Source organism: Rattus rattus, chromosome 11 (assembly GCF_011064425.1).
Source record: "Rattus rattus isolate New Zealand chromosome 11, Rrattus_CSIRO_v1, whole genome shotgun sequence".
Lineage (NCBI taxonomy): Eukaryota > Metazoa > Chordata > Mammalia > Rodentia > Muridae > Rattus > Rattus rattus.
In genome coordinates, this window is record NC_046164.1 from 50,902,493 (window position 1) to 50,920,534 (window position 18,042).

Sequence of the window (18,042 nt, forward strand, 5' to 3'; positions counted from 1 at the left end):
ATTGCAAACAAAGCAAGTACCATATATGGAAGATGGTAAGGTTCATTTCTGACTTCATCTCCCTACATCAGTAAGTTCAATTAGTGCTTTGTCTTCATCACAAAATGCAAACAAAACCAAAAGGAGCCAACAAAGCACAGACGACTGTGATAGCCTTGGATTCTGCACTACACCTTGTTCCTGCATTTGATTTTATTCTATTCATTGCAGAATCATTACATATGTCTGACAAGTCTGTGGATTCATCAGTGTCCAAATGTCTATTTCTTTTTATAAATCTAGCATTAACTAAAAAGAGAAGCCTGAAGATAGGAATTCCACTGGAATCGATGAGAATTAAGTTACACTAGAAGAGAACAATGGGTATTTATAATATTCAAAAATATTTAGATGATTACTCTAGCTGTTTGCTAAAGATTGGTGGCATCTATAGACCTAAGATATTATATAATGGTTTCTTTAAAAGTGATTCAATTTGTGAATAAGTTATGACATCAAATATATACATTTGTCTTACAGATTTAAAATTAAATTGTAATGTATCTACAATTTAGAAACTTGAGAGATTTAGTGTTTTTGTCCTCTGCACTATCAGGACTGTGCCAGCTGAGGTCTGGACCAGTTGTACTTCTGTTTTGGATAGCTTCATGATGCCTGGCTCTCATGTCTGTCAGGTTGATATCGAGTAGATCCTCTCAACCATGTCACATTTCTGGTGACTGCATCAATCTTCTGACCTTCCTTCGGGAGCAGTTTTCTCATTTTATGAACTGCTTTCCTTTTTACCTCATGCACCATCTTTATAATTTGATGACTAAGTGTAAATAATAAAGTGCTGTACTTCACTCTCTCTATATCAGTTACTAACACACTGTATATTTCAGTGTCCTCATTCACAGATGTAAATACTGTGTAGGGAACTTTCTGGGAAAGTGACTCGATCAACACAAAGTACTCACTTGGCACAGAGGAAATGAGCAGCAACCCTTGATATTACTGTTTAATACAAACTATCACAATGCTGGATATGGTCATGCTAGCAGAAATTCATCAACTCATCATGTCTCTCTAGTTTTCAAATAAACATAATGATTACAAAATCTATGTAAACAATTAACCCTATATATTTTCATATATTTATTTATAGATGATTCTTACAGAAGAATCACCAGCTAAGATTACTTAATTTGGAAGATATAAAAGGACTAAAACTATTTTCATTATTAAAACAAGACCTCATTCATTACACTACCCTGCCATTACAAACAATCTCCAAATCCCCATTGTTTACAATGATAATTAGTTAAATTCTTTCTTTACCAAAGGTATGTTTTGGGTCATTTAACATCTTTGCTCAATGTTTCCACTTTCTACAGAACCTGCACTCTAAAAACAATTCTTGCTTGAGTAGTGTTTCCATTATGGCCAGTGAGTATAAAAATTGATGTAATACCTACTAGTCATTAAAAATTCTCATGAAAGCCTGGAAATAAACATCAGTGGTAAAGTACTAGACTTGCATGCAATGGAATCTGGGTTTAATCCACAGGTCATACACATGTCTATAAACACATGCATACATAAAAACACACAACTCCCATGAGTTAGGGTCACATTGTGATATTCTTCACATTAATCATCTGACTTACTCACCACAGTGGTGTGAACAAGCATCTGTTCACTTTAGATAGACCATAATTTATCCAAAGAATGATTCCACCAAAGTCTATCTTGGTGAACCAAAGGATTTCTTTGGGGTTACTTACAGGAGCACTGGTATGTCTCTAAATTCATAAAGCTCTTATACTTGAAAGTTTTACTCTCTCTCCCTCTAAATATTGTCTTTGCTGTGATTAGATGACATCAGGTGAAGCTTAGTGAGAAACACTAAGCAGCTTTAACACTGGTACTGTTTTAAGAGATATTTTTCTTGATACAGACTTTTATCAGATACCAGATGGGCTCTTTTTCTAAGACCATTGAAGAATGAAAAGCTCAGAACAAAGTGCAAGAATTATAGGTAAACAGAGTTGTCCTTTAAAAAAGGCCTCCCTCCTCCAGACTGGGAAAGCCACCAAGACCAAGTTTGTCTTGGTTTTCGTTGATTTGGGTTATTTTGATTCGGGTTTTTATCACTCTTCTTGATGTGGGTTGTAACTGATATCCCTTCTGGTGATTTTCTCTCCTCCACTAGTCGTAAAGTATCCTTGTGTTCTTTCTAGTCCTACAGTGAATCAACATATTATCCTCATGCACAGAAATAGTCGTGGGTGGTTGAGTTGGCCATCTCACACATCCTTTTGCTTTTATAATAACCAAGAAAAACTTGATAGGGAAAGGAAAACACAGCAGAAAAGGGTAAATGGTAATGCACTGCCTTGGTCCATTGGTTCCCCACTAATCTTATGTCCTATACACTTTGAATTTACAGAGTTGGGTTTGTTTGTTTGTTTTTTTTAATTTATACATGAGCTACCTAGAAAGAAAAAAAACACAATATGATTATATTAACTCCATGTCTTCCCATGTCTGCACCACCTCCCTTGTAAGATCTCCCACCAAACAAAAGAAAAGAAAGGGGGAAAAGTCGATTTCGTGTTGTTCATATGCTTACTGGAGCATGATCCCATTCCTAGTGGCCAGCTCTCCAAGTGAACGTGAGTCTTTCTCCACCTGCACCTGTTCACAAATAGCTTCATATACCTACACTGTGTGTGTGTGTGTGTGTGTGTGTGTGTGTGTGTGTGTGTGTTATTAACTTGAGTATTTCTTATTTACATTTCGATTTTTATTCCCCTTCCCGGTTTCCAGGTCAACATCCCCCTAACCCCTCTCCCTCCCCTTCTATATGGGCTTCCCCTCCCCATCCTCCCCCCATTACCACCCTCCCCCCCCACAATGCCCGTTCACTGGGGGTTCAGTCTTAGCAGGACCAAGGGCTTCCCCTTCCACTGGTGCTCTTACTAGGATATTCATTGCTACCTATGAGGTTGGAACCCAGGGTCAGTCAGAGACATAGAGAAACTAACAGAAGTTATAAACCAAATGGATTTAACAGATATCTGTAGACATTTCATCCTAAAACAAAAGAATATACCTTCTTCTCAGCACCTTTGATGCAATCTCCAAAATTGACCATATAATCGGGCACAAAACAGGCATCAACAGATACAAGAAAATAGAAATAATCTCATGCAATGAGTGTCCCTGATTTCCTGGAGGTTTTATGCCAGAAACTTTTTAGAGTTTAGCATTTTCCTTGACTGATATATCCATTTGTCTGTTGTACTTTCTTTGCCCGAGATTTTCTTTCTCATTTCTTCAATTCTCTTAGTAATGCTTGCATCTGTATTTCCTATTGTCTTTCCTAGGTTTTCCATCCCCAGTATTTGCTCTGTTTTGGTTTTCTTTATTGCTTCTATATTTATTTTTAGTTCTTACATTGCTTTATTTATTTCCTTCACTTCTTTGATTGTATTCTCCTGTATTTCTTTAAGTGATATTTTTCATTTCCTTTTTAAGGGCTTCTTCTATCTTCACATGATTTGTATTAAGGTCATTTTCTTGTGCTTCAGCTACGTTATGATACACCAGGGCTTGCTGTAGTACAATAGCTGTGTTCTGGTAATGACATATTGCCTTGAGTCTTATTGATTGTGTTCTTATGTTGGCCTTTAGCCATCTGGTTGCTCCTGTTGTTGGCAAGGCTCCCAGAATGCAGACAAAGTTGTGGGCCAGACGGAAAATGGAGGGGCACAGTCTGGGTACAGTTTGCAGCTTTCAGATATGTTTTATTGGGACTGGTTGTCCCCCGCTTTGCCACCCCTTCCTGAATTCATAGAGCCATGGACAGGAGAATGGAGCTCAGTAAATTGAGTCAGGGCTCAAAGCTACTGAGCATGCCCCAGGGTGACATGCAAGGAACATGGGTTGTCCATGGTGCTAGCAGTTGTCTGGGAATGTAGGCAGGGCTGTGGCTGGAAAATGGAGCTCAGGGGACAGGGCTCAGTTCATTGCTACTGAATGTGCCCCCATGGAAATCTGGCAGGCAAGGGATTGTGGGGCAAGGGCAGGGATCTCACCTGAATGTTCTTGGTGCCTGCAGGTATCTAGGAATATAGGCAGGACCATGGCAACCATTTCCTTAAAAATTGCCATAGAAGCAGAAGACATATATATGTGTGTATATATATATGACTGGTATACATAGTTAATCCTAAAAATTAGTGAGAATTGTAATATTTCTAATAAAAAGATAAGCCTCCAAACTTTATTTGCAAAATAATGTGGCTTTGGCTTATTGCTAGAATTTATCATGACCTCCTAATGCCTAAGTAACATCTTTCTGCATGTCTTCCCTTTTGTCTTATCAGCCAATCAAATAGCATCTCCGGATATGTTCTAGATATGCAGACTTGCACAAAATTCTTGTGCTGAGTTTATCCAGACTCTAACACTCTAACACCCCTAACAGGAAATACTGACAACTACTTAGCAATTGAAAGGTTAAGATGGGACACACAATCTCAAATAACTGAACTTTTTGTAATGTCTTTCAAATAGTATTTTAAATACCTCCCCTCTCTAAAATTTACTTTACAATAATTTTTAGGTCTTGTATTCCACTATCCTTATTTTTAACAAAGATCTTAAACTAACTCAGAAGCAAGTCACATAGAAATGTTACTTTTTCATAGACAAATACCAATATATTTGAATATTCATAGTAAATATGTGTGAATCTAAACATTTCCTTAAAGCAAAAATTAAACTGAATTTATCTCAGCTACATTTTTACATCTTTCATTGATTTTCAGATAGTATACCACAACTAAATTAGAGCTCTATAAATTTGTAGTCTATGAATTTTCTCTGACTCATATATTGATCTGTTATGAAGTTTGTTTTGTACTCATCATTTTGTTTTCTAATTATCCAGCGTCTAATGTTGAATTTTGAATTTTTATGTGGTATGACCTTGAATTTCTTGAATCCTCTTGGGTCAAGAAGCCAGAAATGCATTCTTTGAAGTATTTTTGTAATAAAAAATACCAGTGAACCTACATTTGCAGATGCAACTTTTAGTTGAGACTTAATAATTATCTAAAAATATTATTCTTAATTTAACTGACAAATAAAAGCATAAAAATGGCAAATTCATTGTGTTCCCATTATGTCATTTTGATACGTGCGCATGCTGTGTAATCATTAAATACATTTTAATATATCCACTTTTCAAACTGGTATATAATGGTAAAAGTATTATGCTATTTCTTACAAGACGTCAAGATATATGACTATTATTACCCTTTGTACCTACTATACGTCGTTAATCTAAGTGGACCTACTTTGCAACTCTTCATCGAAGCTTCCTGCAACTCTCAAACTGTGGTTTAACATCCTCTGATAACATTTATTCATCTTTCCATACTTTACCCATGGCCACCACTAATCTCCCAGTTTGTATGAAATCAACGCCTTAAAATTCCAGACAACAGATATTGTGCAATAATTCTCTCTCATTCTAAATCATTTTATTTGACAAAATGACTACAATCCTTCTTACATTATTACAAAGAAATTACGATAAATACATGAAAGGAAAAGTCAAAATGTGTCCCAATGGTATAGCCTTTTTCTAATGATCCTTTATTCTACAGGTTAAACAATTACTGAATAGCAGAGAAAGTGAAATTCCCCAGTTTAAATGTTTTTCATCATTCAAATGCGTAGAAGGAAACATTAGTAAAGACATTGTGCATAGGGTAAATATAACAAGGAAATAGTTATCTTCTGGAAGTACTTGGACCTTGAGGAAATCTTTGTAGAAAACAATGATTGTGTTCTGTGAGCTACAGAGTTGTTTTAAAGAGGGAACTTTACGATGTTTACAGGATTTTAATCACAAGATAATGCTGGCAAACCTGAAATGTCTTGGATTATTCAGATTTGCAAATAGCGCAAAAATTTCAAAGGTCAGAGATGTTAATTCACAAAGTGTGTAGATCAGATCTGGGTGTTGGTATGAGTTCCTTGTTTTACTCCAGAATTTTTGTATGACCATCAATAAATATGCTTGTGCACAGCTGTTTGGAGTTCAGTCTATCAGGGGCTGGATCTCTCTTTTGTTTGGAAGGCTATATTTCATCCTGAGTGCCCTTTTGTCTCTTAAGGTCTCTTGTGACCCTAATACCAACAAAAAAATAAAAGAAAAAAGAAAAATGAACACCTTCACTTTCTTCAATGATTAATCTCTTTATTGAGGACTGGCTTTCTTATTTCATGTAATGCTATTCTGTATACTTAAAATGTTGTCTTATATATGAACATATATATGAACATGCATCATGTCCTTGTGTCTGTGAATCCCATTCAAAGCTAAGATACATTTAGATTAGTGCAAGTGTCAAATGAGTGGTGCTCAGGCTTGTGCAATACTCTTCAAAATGGAAGGCTGACTTCACTCCTACATTTGCCAAAGTTTCTGAAAGAACACAGATCCTGGGAGAGTCATAGCTCTGCAGAAGTCTGGCATGAGGTTGGGCCTCCCTTTAGATAGTGTATCTGTGAAATGTCACCAAAACTTGCCTTCATCAGGATGTGTTATTTTTCAACTAACATACTAATTGGGCTTCATAAGATTACTGTCTTTAGAGCTGCCAGTTGACTGTTTTGTTTCACTGTTGAGCATGGAGGAAATGTCACAGCGAGAATTACCTGCCAAACTTCAGACAACTGAATGAATCCTGAAGCTGACATCTATCAAAGCAGCCTGTATACAAGCATCTAAGAGTGTGTTAAAACTGTACATACAAGTTCATCATCATTTATTTTTTAATATCTAAGAGAGTGAAATTTTCACTAGCCTTCCAGTGCAGTGTGGAATCTGATTCATTGCAAACAGGCAAAATGAGCTCTGAAGGAGCTAATGCAGTTAGGGTTTACAAAATTATCTTTATAAATTCACTTTTATTACTATGTATATGCTCCTTTGAATTAGTTAATATACCACTATTTTATATTAAATGATTTATAAAACTGTTTATGAACCCTGTGCCTCTATTGACATAGGATTAGATGTAAATATACGTTACTGATATTTAAATCATTTTCAGTGTAAAAATACTATGACTACAGCTTTCTACTATATAATAAATTCATCACAGGTGAATATTCATTATGAACTTCATTGATTTTATTTTTCTTAAAATATTAATTAAGATAAGAAATAAGTAGCTATATACTCCATTTACTTTAATGATATTTTTGTGGATTTTTGCCATGAATTACTTATGAAAGGAGATACAAATAATATCATAAAGAATAAAGGTTAAACTTACTGAATAACTTTCAGGTGCCTGAGCTTGGAAAATCCTCCTGAGTCTGTTAATCCTCCTATGAAAAAAGAACTGGAGGGCACTACAGAATATTTGTTTAATCTTTGGAAAGGATCAATAAACCTAAGATGCTGGTATTGATAGTGATAGAGAGTGGGGCATTTTATGTATATAGACAACTAATCATCTTAATGGCTTAAAATCCTCTAATACATAGTGATTTTCAGGAAAACGTCAAATCTACACACAGATCAATTCGTGTCTTCAGAGCTGTGTTTGCTAGTTTTAGGTTAAATTGCCATGAGCTATATTCATCTGAGAGGCGAGAACCTCTTTTAGAAAATGGCTCTATAACATAGAGCTTTATAGGCAAGCCTGTAGGGCATATCTTAATTAGCAGCTGATGGGGAGGGCCAAGCTCACTGTGGTTGTGCCTTCCTTTGCGTATTCCTTTGAGTATTCTAGAATTATAGAGGAGAATAGGACGAGTGAGCCGTAAGGAGCCACCGCTCCTGGTCTCAGGTTTTTAACTGTTCTGAGTTGCAACCTTGGCTTACCTCAGTGGGCTGTGATTCAGGATAGGTAAGCCAAGAAAAACTTTTCTTCCCAAGTTGCCTTTGGTCTTTGATTTATCAAAAACAACACTAACTCTAAGAAAACTCTAAGAAATCATGCAAAAAATATTTTATTTCGTCCAATCTTATGAGTAGTTCTCTACTCTTCCACTTGTGATTTTCCTGGATCATTGAATCCAGCTGGTTAATGTCCCATTGCCTTGTTTAATTTTTTGTGGAAACTTTAAAAATAATATTCTCTTCTGTGACATACTGCCTTGAACATATATATATTTTTTTAAATAAAATCAACTAGTTAAATTGAAAAATGAAATCATGAAATAGATCTAAGAATTTTGAATGAAGGATAATAATGAATGTCAAAACACAAATATCTTCTAACCTAAAACATGAATAGTAAAAACAGAATAAAGTTGCCAGCAACATGGCCATTAATAGGGGGGCCAGATTTGATCAACCCTTGTATGAATCATTGCGTATCAAGTTTTCAATCTCATTTTTCAGTTTCAGAATAGCTTCTGTGGAAAGTTTTCTTCATGAGGCTTTCTTAGTCTTCTAACAAAATGCAATACATATATCGAAACGTGTGTACATGTATGTGTGTTTCTCTTGTATGTTTTTCTTTTATTAGATTTATATAATTGAATTGATAATATTATGTAACTTTTTTGAGAATTTTATCCAGTGTATTTTTATCATATTCACACTCAAGTTATTTCCTTAACCCTTTCCAGACCCACCCTCAGCTCTCTAAGCCTTCTATTCATAAAGCTTTGTGTTTTGTATATTTATTTTTTATGTGATAACCATAAATTATAATTTATCCTGTCCATGCATCCTTTATAGCCTTAATCCACTGGATGGTGGTCAACCTCCCTACCAGGAGCTACAATCTTAAAGAAAAGCATCTCTCTCTTCCAAACAAACCGTCAGTTGTCTACACCTCCACAGTTAGGTCTGGGAGCTTTTGGAACCCTTCTGCTTTCATGGTAGACTAGTCACTTGGTTGGCTGTGTGAAGATCTTATGAAGACAGCAAGAGCTATGGATGTGTCCCTATGTGCAGTGGGTTCTGTCATGCCCAGAAGATACTGTTTTGTTTTGTTCTGTTTTGTTTTGTTTTGTTTTGTTTTGTTTTGTTTTGTTTTGTTTTTTGGGTCCTCTGCAGTATTTAGCTCTTAAAAATATTTCCTTCTCCCTATGTCTATGACGCTCCCTGAGCTCCATGGAAGAGTGTGATACAGATTTCTCATTTATTCTCAGTAATCAGTAGTCATATATTCTCTACATTTGACCAGATGTGAGTTTTCATATGAACCACCATCAACTTTAAAAAGGAACTTTTAGGAGTTCTGATAGATAATGATGACAATTGCATTAATCTAAAGGTAGAAGGATAGGACTTTAAAGGGCTTGTGAGGTCCACACCTTTGTCCTCATGGCCAGATTTTCAGGTGCAGGCATGTTTACTCCTTGTGAAATTGTCCTTAAATCTAAGCAAAAAGCAGTTGGGTTCCCCCCATAATATTCCTTTCTCTATTTCTATACCAATGTTATATGATCCTATTATTTCTTCAAGAGAAAATTATGGGTTGGGGAGACAACTCAGTAGGCAAATAACTTGGAATACAGGTGTGAGGACATGAGTTTGAATCTGTAGAACTCTTGTAAAGCCAACAAGGTAGCACGTATCTGTAGTGGCAATCTTCCTATTGTGGAATGGGAGGTGAGATAATAAGGATCTCGGGACACTAGACTGCTACCTGATCTGATACACACAGCAAAAAACAATGAAACCCTGTTTTAAAAATAGGTGGGAGGCTGGGACCTAAAAAGGTCCTCTGACCTCAAAATACACACTGTGACTTGTACAGGTCTGAATTCACATATATGAATATGCACATACACATGCATAGACATGAACACACACACACACCACCACCACCACCACCACCACCACCACCACCACCACCTCCACCACCACCTCCACACCACACATACACATACACAAACAAACACACTCATTCACACACATGGGGAAATATAATACTGAATTCTCTCACTACATGCCTACATTTAAGGGCTTGTCTTCGAGTTAGTTTTGTACCATTTTTATGAACTTCTAATTTTTTTTAAGTACCACAAAATATAGGTTGGAGTATTTATTAGATTCTTTTATCAAACACTTAAATTCTAACATTTACTAAGGAAAGGTGACATTGCACACTATTAAGACTTTTAAGCATGAGACATCTATTCATTTTTAGATCCTCTATAATGCTGTTTATTGCAGTTTCATTATTTATTGTAGAAAACTATATATCATTTGCTCAATTTATTTTCAACTAAAATGCTTTTATAGCTTCTGTAAATAACATTGTGGACTATATGCTTAAAATGTTAGTTTAGCACTAATGTTCAGAAATAAAATTGACTTTTTAAATCTTTTATCAACTGAAATTTCTAATATCTTCAATTATTTATTGTAAATTGTTGATGCTTCTGTTTCATGTAGAAAATTATTGAAAAATCATGAAAGTTTTACTCTCTGCTTTCATTTTTTGTGTATTTATTGTGTATTGTTTTTGTATTTTGCTGCATAAGATCTCCAGTGAAAAATTGACTAAGACACAAATAATACTTTAATATTTACTAGTTGCCCTACTGAAACAATGGTTGCAATTTGCTCATTTAGTAGGTTGTTTATTAATATTGTACATTTTATAGATATCATTTCTCATATTAAAAGCTTACATATTATTAGTTCAATTAAAAATTAATTTAGTTATTGCATGCTATGTCTAGGAAACTATTTTTGGTACTGGGATATAAAAAAATAAAATAGATTGAAATTATTGCCCTATAAAATTTAAATTTTACTAATTCTTGTTTACTAATACTATTTCTTTGGTGTGTGTGTGTGTGTGTGTGTGTGTGTGTGTGTGTGTGTGTGTGTATTTTGCTAGGAGCTAAACGTAGTATTTTAGGAATAGTAGTAAGTAAACACTCCACAATAGAATTGTTTCCCTATTTCCTGAGTGATTACTGATTTTTATCATTATTTTTCTTTATTAACTGAAGGGATCATATCTTAATTCAATATAAGACTTAACATTTGAAGATGTTCATGTATCTAAGAAAAAATAAAAAGACACTAAGTGTTGATTTTCAATAAAAGTATATCACATGTTATTCACTAATTCACTAATGTAACATGATTAAGAAAATTCTAAATGCCAAACTACACAAAGAAAGGTTTTTCTTGTGTTATTTAAGTGCAGATCCCAATGCATTCATACCAAGTGAAGAGTGTTTTTATGCTCATGTTTAGATGTGTATGCACAATGCATTTTGTGGCTGTCATTTAGAAATCTGAACACATGGTATGTACCCACTGATAAGTGGATATTAGGCAAAAAACTTGGAATACCCACATTAAAACTCACAGACCATATGAAGCTCAAGAAGAAGGAAAACCAATGCTTCAGTCCTACTTAAAAGGGGGAACAAAATAACCATAGGAGGTAGAAGGTGGGAGGGACTTGGGAGGAAAAAAGAAGGGGAAAGGGGGCAGGATCAGGTATGGGAGGAGACAGGAGAGATGTACAGAGGGTTAGGAAATTGAACAGAGGTGTGGAAATGGAGTATGGGGGACTGAGGTTAGCCACCAGAAAGTCCCAGATGGCAGGAAAGCATGAGTCTCACAGGATCTATGGGGATGACATTAGCTGAAACACCCAACAAAGGGTAGAGAGAACATCTAGAGACAATATACAGAGGTTAGGTGTTGTCCTTCATTGAGTGATGGGGCCACACACCCATCTCCAAAATTTTAACCTAGAATTGCCCCTGTCTAAAGGAAATACAGGGACAAAGAGTAGAGCAGAAACTAAAGGAAAGGCCACATAGAGACTGCACCACCTGAGGATCTATCCCATATGCAGACACCAAAACCAGACACTGTTGCTAATCTAATGCCTAAAAGTACTAGCTGATAGGAGCCCGATAAAACTGTCTCCTGAGAGGCTCTGCCAGAGCCTGACCAATGCATGAAGACGTATGCAGCGAAACCTCGGACTAAGCATGGGAACCCCAATGAAGGAGTTAGAGAAACGACTGAAGGAGACTAAGCATGGGAACCCCAATGAAGGAGTTAGAGAAACGACTGAAGGACCCGACAGTGTCTGCAACCCCATAACAATATCAATGAAGCAGACCCCTAGAAGTCCCAGGTACTAAACCACCAAGCAAAGAGTACCTAGGCAGGGACCCATGGCTCCAGCTGCGTATGTAGCAGAGGATGACATTGTCTGGCATGAAAGGGAGGGGAGGCCCTTGGTTGTGTGAAGGCTCAATGCCCCAGTGTTGGGGAATGCCAGAGAGGTGAATCTGTAGAGAGATGAGGGAGAGGTACGTGGGATACAGAGGTTTGCGGAGAAGGAACCAGGAAAGGGGATATAATTTGAAATGTAAATAAATAAAATAACCAAAAAAAAAGAAAAGAAAAAGAAAAAAAAACAACAACAACAACAAAAGGATCTCAACCCATGGGTTTACAGGAAAATAGGAAGAATTTGAGAAATAATCTAGATCATCAAGCCTTCTCTCATTGTCCACATCAAGAGTTACTGAGCTTAGAACAGTCTAAATCCCTAATGACCTATATTTATCTTGTTTCTCAAAATAGGATTATTGTGCCTTTTATTTAAGTTAGTTTCCCCTTTCTGATTTTTCCTCTTGCTCCCTTACTTGGGTAAAGGGGTGTAATTACCTTTTATTCACACAGAAGAGCTAGCTGCCTGCCGGATGGCAGCCACTTACCAATTACTTTACTGTCCTATGTGCAGCATTAGAAGTTTTACGGAATTTACATGGACTTTTCCATCCCTATTCATGAGCAACACAATCCTTTAATTATCATTTCTCACATTCCTGTGCTAGGATAGTAATTAAGGCTATATTAGTCTCATAGAAGGACTTGTGGCTAGTTCATTTTGTCCCCAGAATGCTAGTATATGTAAGACCAAGATATATGTATTAGCAGAATACTGATGTTCTCTAAAACATACTTTAGTGTTTTCTAGGCAGAAACATTAAAATATATTAAAATAGAGTTATGTCATGTTTAATTTGTATCACATCATTCTGGAGTTCATTTTGTCTTGAGTCAGATATAAAAATTTTATTACTTAGGAATATGTTTTCTGTTGTCTAATTTTTCAAACTTAATGCTACAGATTGTTGACAGGATTCACCAATTAGTTTTGCATTATCCACTAAGGTGTAATTACAATTTCTTTTTTATAATCCTCTTCTTACCAGAGAAATTAAATATGTATTTGTGCCACTTCTGTGTACATATTCATCTGAGGAGTACATATGTTTACCATCATTTACTCAAGGGTCTGTGCATGGGCCACGGACTGAGATGAACCTTTGAGGACTTTCTTCTGCTGCTCTTACCTTTTTATTTTTTAATAAAAGTAAATTCTCTTGGGTTTATTTTTACTCTTTCTCAAAATTGTAGAGATCGCTATTATTTTGTTTCTTTAGCCTGGTCTCTCCCTGGTTTAGAACTCACCAGTAGGCTGGCTCTGGTGACCGGTAAGCAGTTAGGGTACTGCAGGTTTCTACCTTGTCCTCATTTATGTATGTGCATTGCTGAGATTGACCTTAAATTTCCATGCTTGATGGTAGGTACTATATTTACTGAATTAATTAATTTTATTTTGTATTATCATTATCAATACAATGTTTTTCATGCATTTCCTTTATTGTTACTTTCTTAGGCATCTATATTAATTTTAGCCTTACTTAGAAGTCAGCATTTGTTTGAATTTCCAGAGATTTCTAATTTAACTTATTTTAAACCTTGAGAAAATTCATTGAATTCTTAAAAGTACACTACAGATGAAAGAATTCATTGAGAATTTTGTAAATAAAATGGACTAGTCCAATTGGTATCAAGGAAAAATAAAAATAAAAATATTTTAGTACATAAGTAAAAATATTTTCATGTTTGAATTTGAAGAAAAAAGTGTTGCTTAAAATATAGTGTTTTTCCTTTTGTTTCTTTATTCTTTGCTAAAATAATTTGATATAAAATAAGTAGATTCCTTAGAAACAATGAGAGATTTCTCTATACCAATGTCTCTTCCCTGGATTAAAAGAAAATGAAAGCAATATAGCAACACAATTTAGTCATAAAAATGAAGTTGATAATATATTTACTTTAATTTAATTATGATAGTTTTCAACCATTATTCAAGCTTTATTTCCCACTTAACATTTAGTCTTTCAATGAGAGATTATCATTGTGTTTCATTCCTAAAATCATGAATTAGTCATGATCACTGCAACTTTAATTATTGTTCTAGCTGATTTCAAGTCTGTATTATAGTTGATAATTCCATAAAATTAATTCTATCGACCACCACCCTACACTGCAAATATTTTTCCTTCTAAAGAAAAACAAAAACATACATAAAAAATGAATAAATGGTACTATTTAAAAATACCTGGATGTAAAAAGAAATATTTTTATACTATGGGATAGCCAACTCAATGATTTACTCAAGGAGAAAATTAAATTGAGAAAATTAAAGATGTTCCAGAGCAGATATAATCTAAATTTTAGAATGCAGCTTGGACTTTTTTAATAACTAGCCCTGGGGAAAATTACTACATACTAAATTACATACTAATTTTAAATATGCGTATATAATATGAATTTGATGTGAAATAGGTGGTAATATTACATTTTCAATCTCATTTTCAGAGACTCATGTATTTTTCACAAATATTAACCAACTGAATGAAACTCAATATTTAACACTACTATTACTGTTTTGAAAAATCTCTAACAAGGGCTCAAAATATGGCTTAATGAGTAAAGCGGTGGCCATGCAAACCCCAAATGCTGAAGTCATGTAAAACCATGTTAAAAACCACAAGGGAAAAGTTACTCAGGCTTGTCTCTCCACAAGGTTGCCATAACAGCTCTGAGTTTACTCATTTTATGATAGATAAGTAGATAGATAGATAGATAGATAGATAGATAGATAGATAGATAGATAGATAGATAGATAGATAGACACGTAACATAACAAAAAATAAAGCAATTGTAATGTTAGATTTGTTTATCTGGTAGAACTTTATAGATTATATTATGTGTATTTGCATTAAACATTAGCAAATACAAAAGCACATTAATATAGTATTTAGCTGTCTTTTTGTAAAGGAACATAACGAACAGCTTGTAGTTTAATCTATTTCAAAAATATTCTCAATCTGGTTTGATAATGATGAAAGTTAGATTCTGTTATTTTAAATTTAGTCATAAAAGATTGCCTTCATGGAGTACTTGGTATGTTTTCTAGAATTATACATTATTCAGTTTAATCTAATATGATTAATGAAAATAGCTTATATACATGGTTTTCTTGAGATAGATGAAAAGACTGAAACATCGATGGCCTACTAAAATCAATTACAGCTGATACACATTTAAAGATGTATATAGGACTTGATCAGAGTGGTAGATTTTGAAGTCTGTTCTCTATATTACGTGGGAATTTTATTCCTTTTTGTAATAATGCTGAATGTAAAAATGACCATTATAGTAACAATATGTGCATAACAGTATAGTTTTGTTGCACAGTATAAAATGCTCTTTTCTAATATTTTGAATATTTCATGAGAAAATCTTAAATATTATTCTCTATTACTAGTGAAGAAGCTAAAATGTTAAATCCTCACATTTATACAACTGCTAAATATCAAAATCCAAAAATGTTTTTGAGTTAATTTCTATATCACCTTTATATAAATATACATACATATGTGTTCCTAGAATATGGGAATGACTCTTGATAATTATAGGGAAAAAGGGTGTTTTAATTTTCCTCAAATCCAGTGCTAAATTTAATATGTGTACAATATTGAAAACACTGTTTGGTATGAACAGGAAAAATAAAACACGTCAAAATGACATTCAGACAGTGTCCTGTGAGGATAGCTCATCTACACTGTCATTTCTGGCCTTTCTTATAAGACACTCACACTTACATGTAAGCATGTGTATATGCAGAACCATGCACATGCATATTATGCCTTCAGAAGATGGGGAGAAATTTGTATGTCCCATTTAGGGTTAAACATTCCTTAGACTCATTTTTTTGATATTCACCAGTTGTGGGTCCCTATGTTAACCACCATTTATTGCAAAAAAAAAAGTAGCTACTATTATTAAATATAAGGTGTATCAATCTATAGGTATAATCATCAGTCATTAAGAATCTGTTTAATATTATGATCATTTTGTAGAATAGTATTTGATCTTTGTCTAAATCCTATGACATGTTCATTCATACATGTGCTTAGCCTGATCCTTATGCCCAGGTATGGGCTTTATATCACACAAGGTGACAAATTCAATAAAAGCATGGTTGATTATTCCTAGGATTTCTTGGCCATTATGGCACCAGAATACATATTTTCCAAAGAAAAATATTTATTGTAGCTGGCAGGTTCACAAATAGTTATGATTATTGATTACTTTTCTCCACCAGTAGTGTGCATAGTACCTGCCTGCAAGAGAAAGGTAGCCACTGAGGATGGATATTCAAGGTTAGTACCAGTTTGATTCTTCCATGTCCTGTTACTCCAGTATGTGGTATGATCAACAATAAGGTCTTCCCATCCAGTGCTGGAGGCTCACCAAATACATAGTATGGCCTGAAAAGCCAGAACATGATTATCATTAGCTGGGAAGTCTTGCTCTCAACTCTGCAATGGAGAGCATGAATGTCAGTCCCAGGTAGTCTAATAAAGGATAAGATCATGGTGAGCACAGATGAGCCCATGTTCTACTAAGGTCAATGTACAGCTTATTTCCAATGTAGGGAAACCCTGTGTCTCACCTAGATTGGGTAGAATGGTCTAGCTAACCCAGTACTTTGTCAACATATGAAAGGATGAGATGAATTCATTTTTTACATCTTTTAATTAATTAATTAATTTTTTACTTATTCGCTTTTCATCCCATTCACTGCCTTCCTCTCAGTTACTGCATGCCACAACACTTCCCCCATCCCTACTTCCTCTTCTCTGAGAAATGGGGATGACCCTTGGTTACTTCCCACCCCTAGTTGGCATTTCATGTCTCTGCAAGGCTAAGTGCCTCTTCTCCCACAGAGTCCTTTCAAGGCAACCAATGAATAAAACACTTCCCACATACAGGCAATAGCTTGGGATAACTCCTGTTCCATTTGCTCAGGACCCACATCAAGGCCAAGCTGTACATATGCATATGACTGGAGGAAGGCCTGTCCTAGGTTCAGTCCTAGGTTGGTGATTTAGACTCTCAGAGCCCCAAGGGTGCAGGTTAATTGACTCTTTTGTTCTTCCTGTAGAGTGACTATCCAGTTTGGGACCCACAATCCTTCCTCCTATTCTTTTATGACTTCCCAAGCTCCATAGACTATCTTTCTGAGTCAGGTGTTAGGTGGAATATTTCTGAGAATAACATACTTCTGTCCACAAGCATAGCAGCATCACTAATAGTGTTAGGTATTGGCACTTGCCCATTGGATGCGTCTAAAGTTGGATCCATTATTGGTTGGCCATTCTTTCAGGCTCTGCTCAATCTCTAGTGCCTGCATTTTTTATAGAAAGGATAAATTTTGGGTTGAAAGTTTTGTCTGTAGGTTGCTGTCTTTATCACTTCACTAAGATTCCTGTCTGACTGCATGAGGTGGCCTCTTCAGGTGCCACATCCCCAGTGTAGAGAGTCACAGCCAAGGTCATCCCATTGATTCAGGGGCTCCTCCCTTGTCCCAGGCCTCTGTCTTGATTTGGTGATGGCATCTACCTCCTAATGTCTGTCATTTGGAGTTTTCCATGGGCATCTACCATCCCTTCTGTTCTTCCTCACACCTAATCCTGAACCTCCTATTAATAGCTTCTCTTTTAGTTTGAATTATTTTTATACAACTATATATAGTTGATAATCACAGACATAAGCCAAAAGTTCAAAGACATAGTACATTTATATATTTGATACCACAATAGCACATTATGTAGATTAGATTTTCATGGTTCCTTTCTAGAATTATTTTAAAATCAATGCAT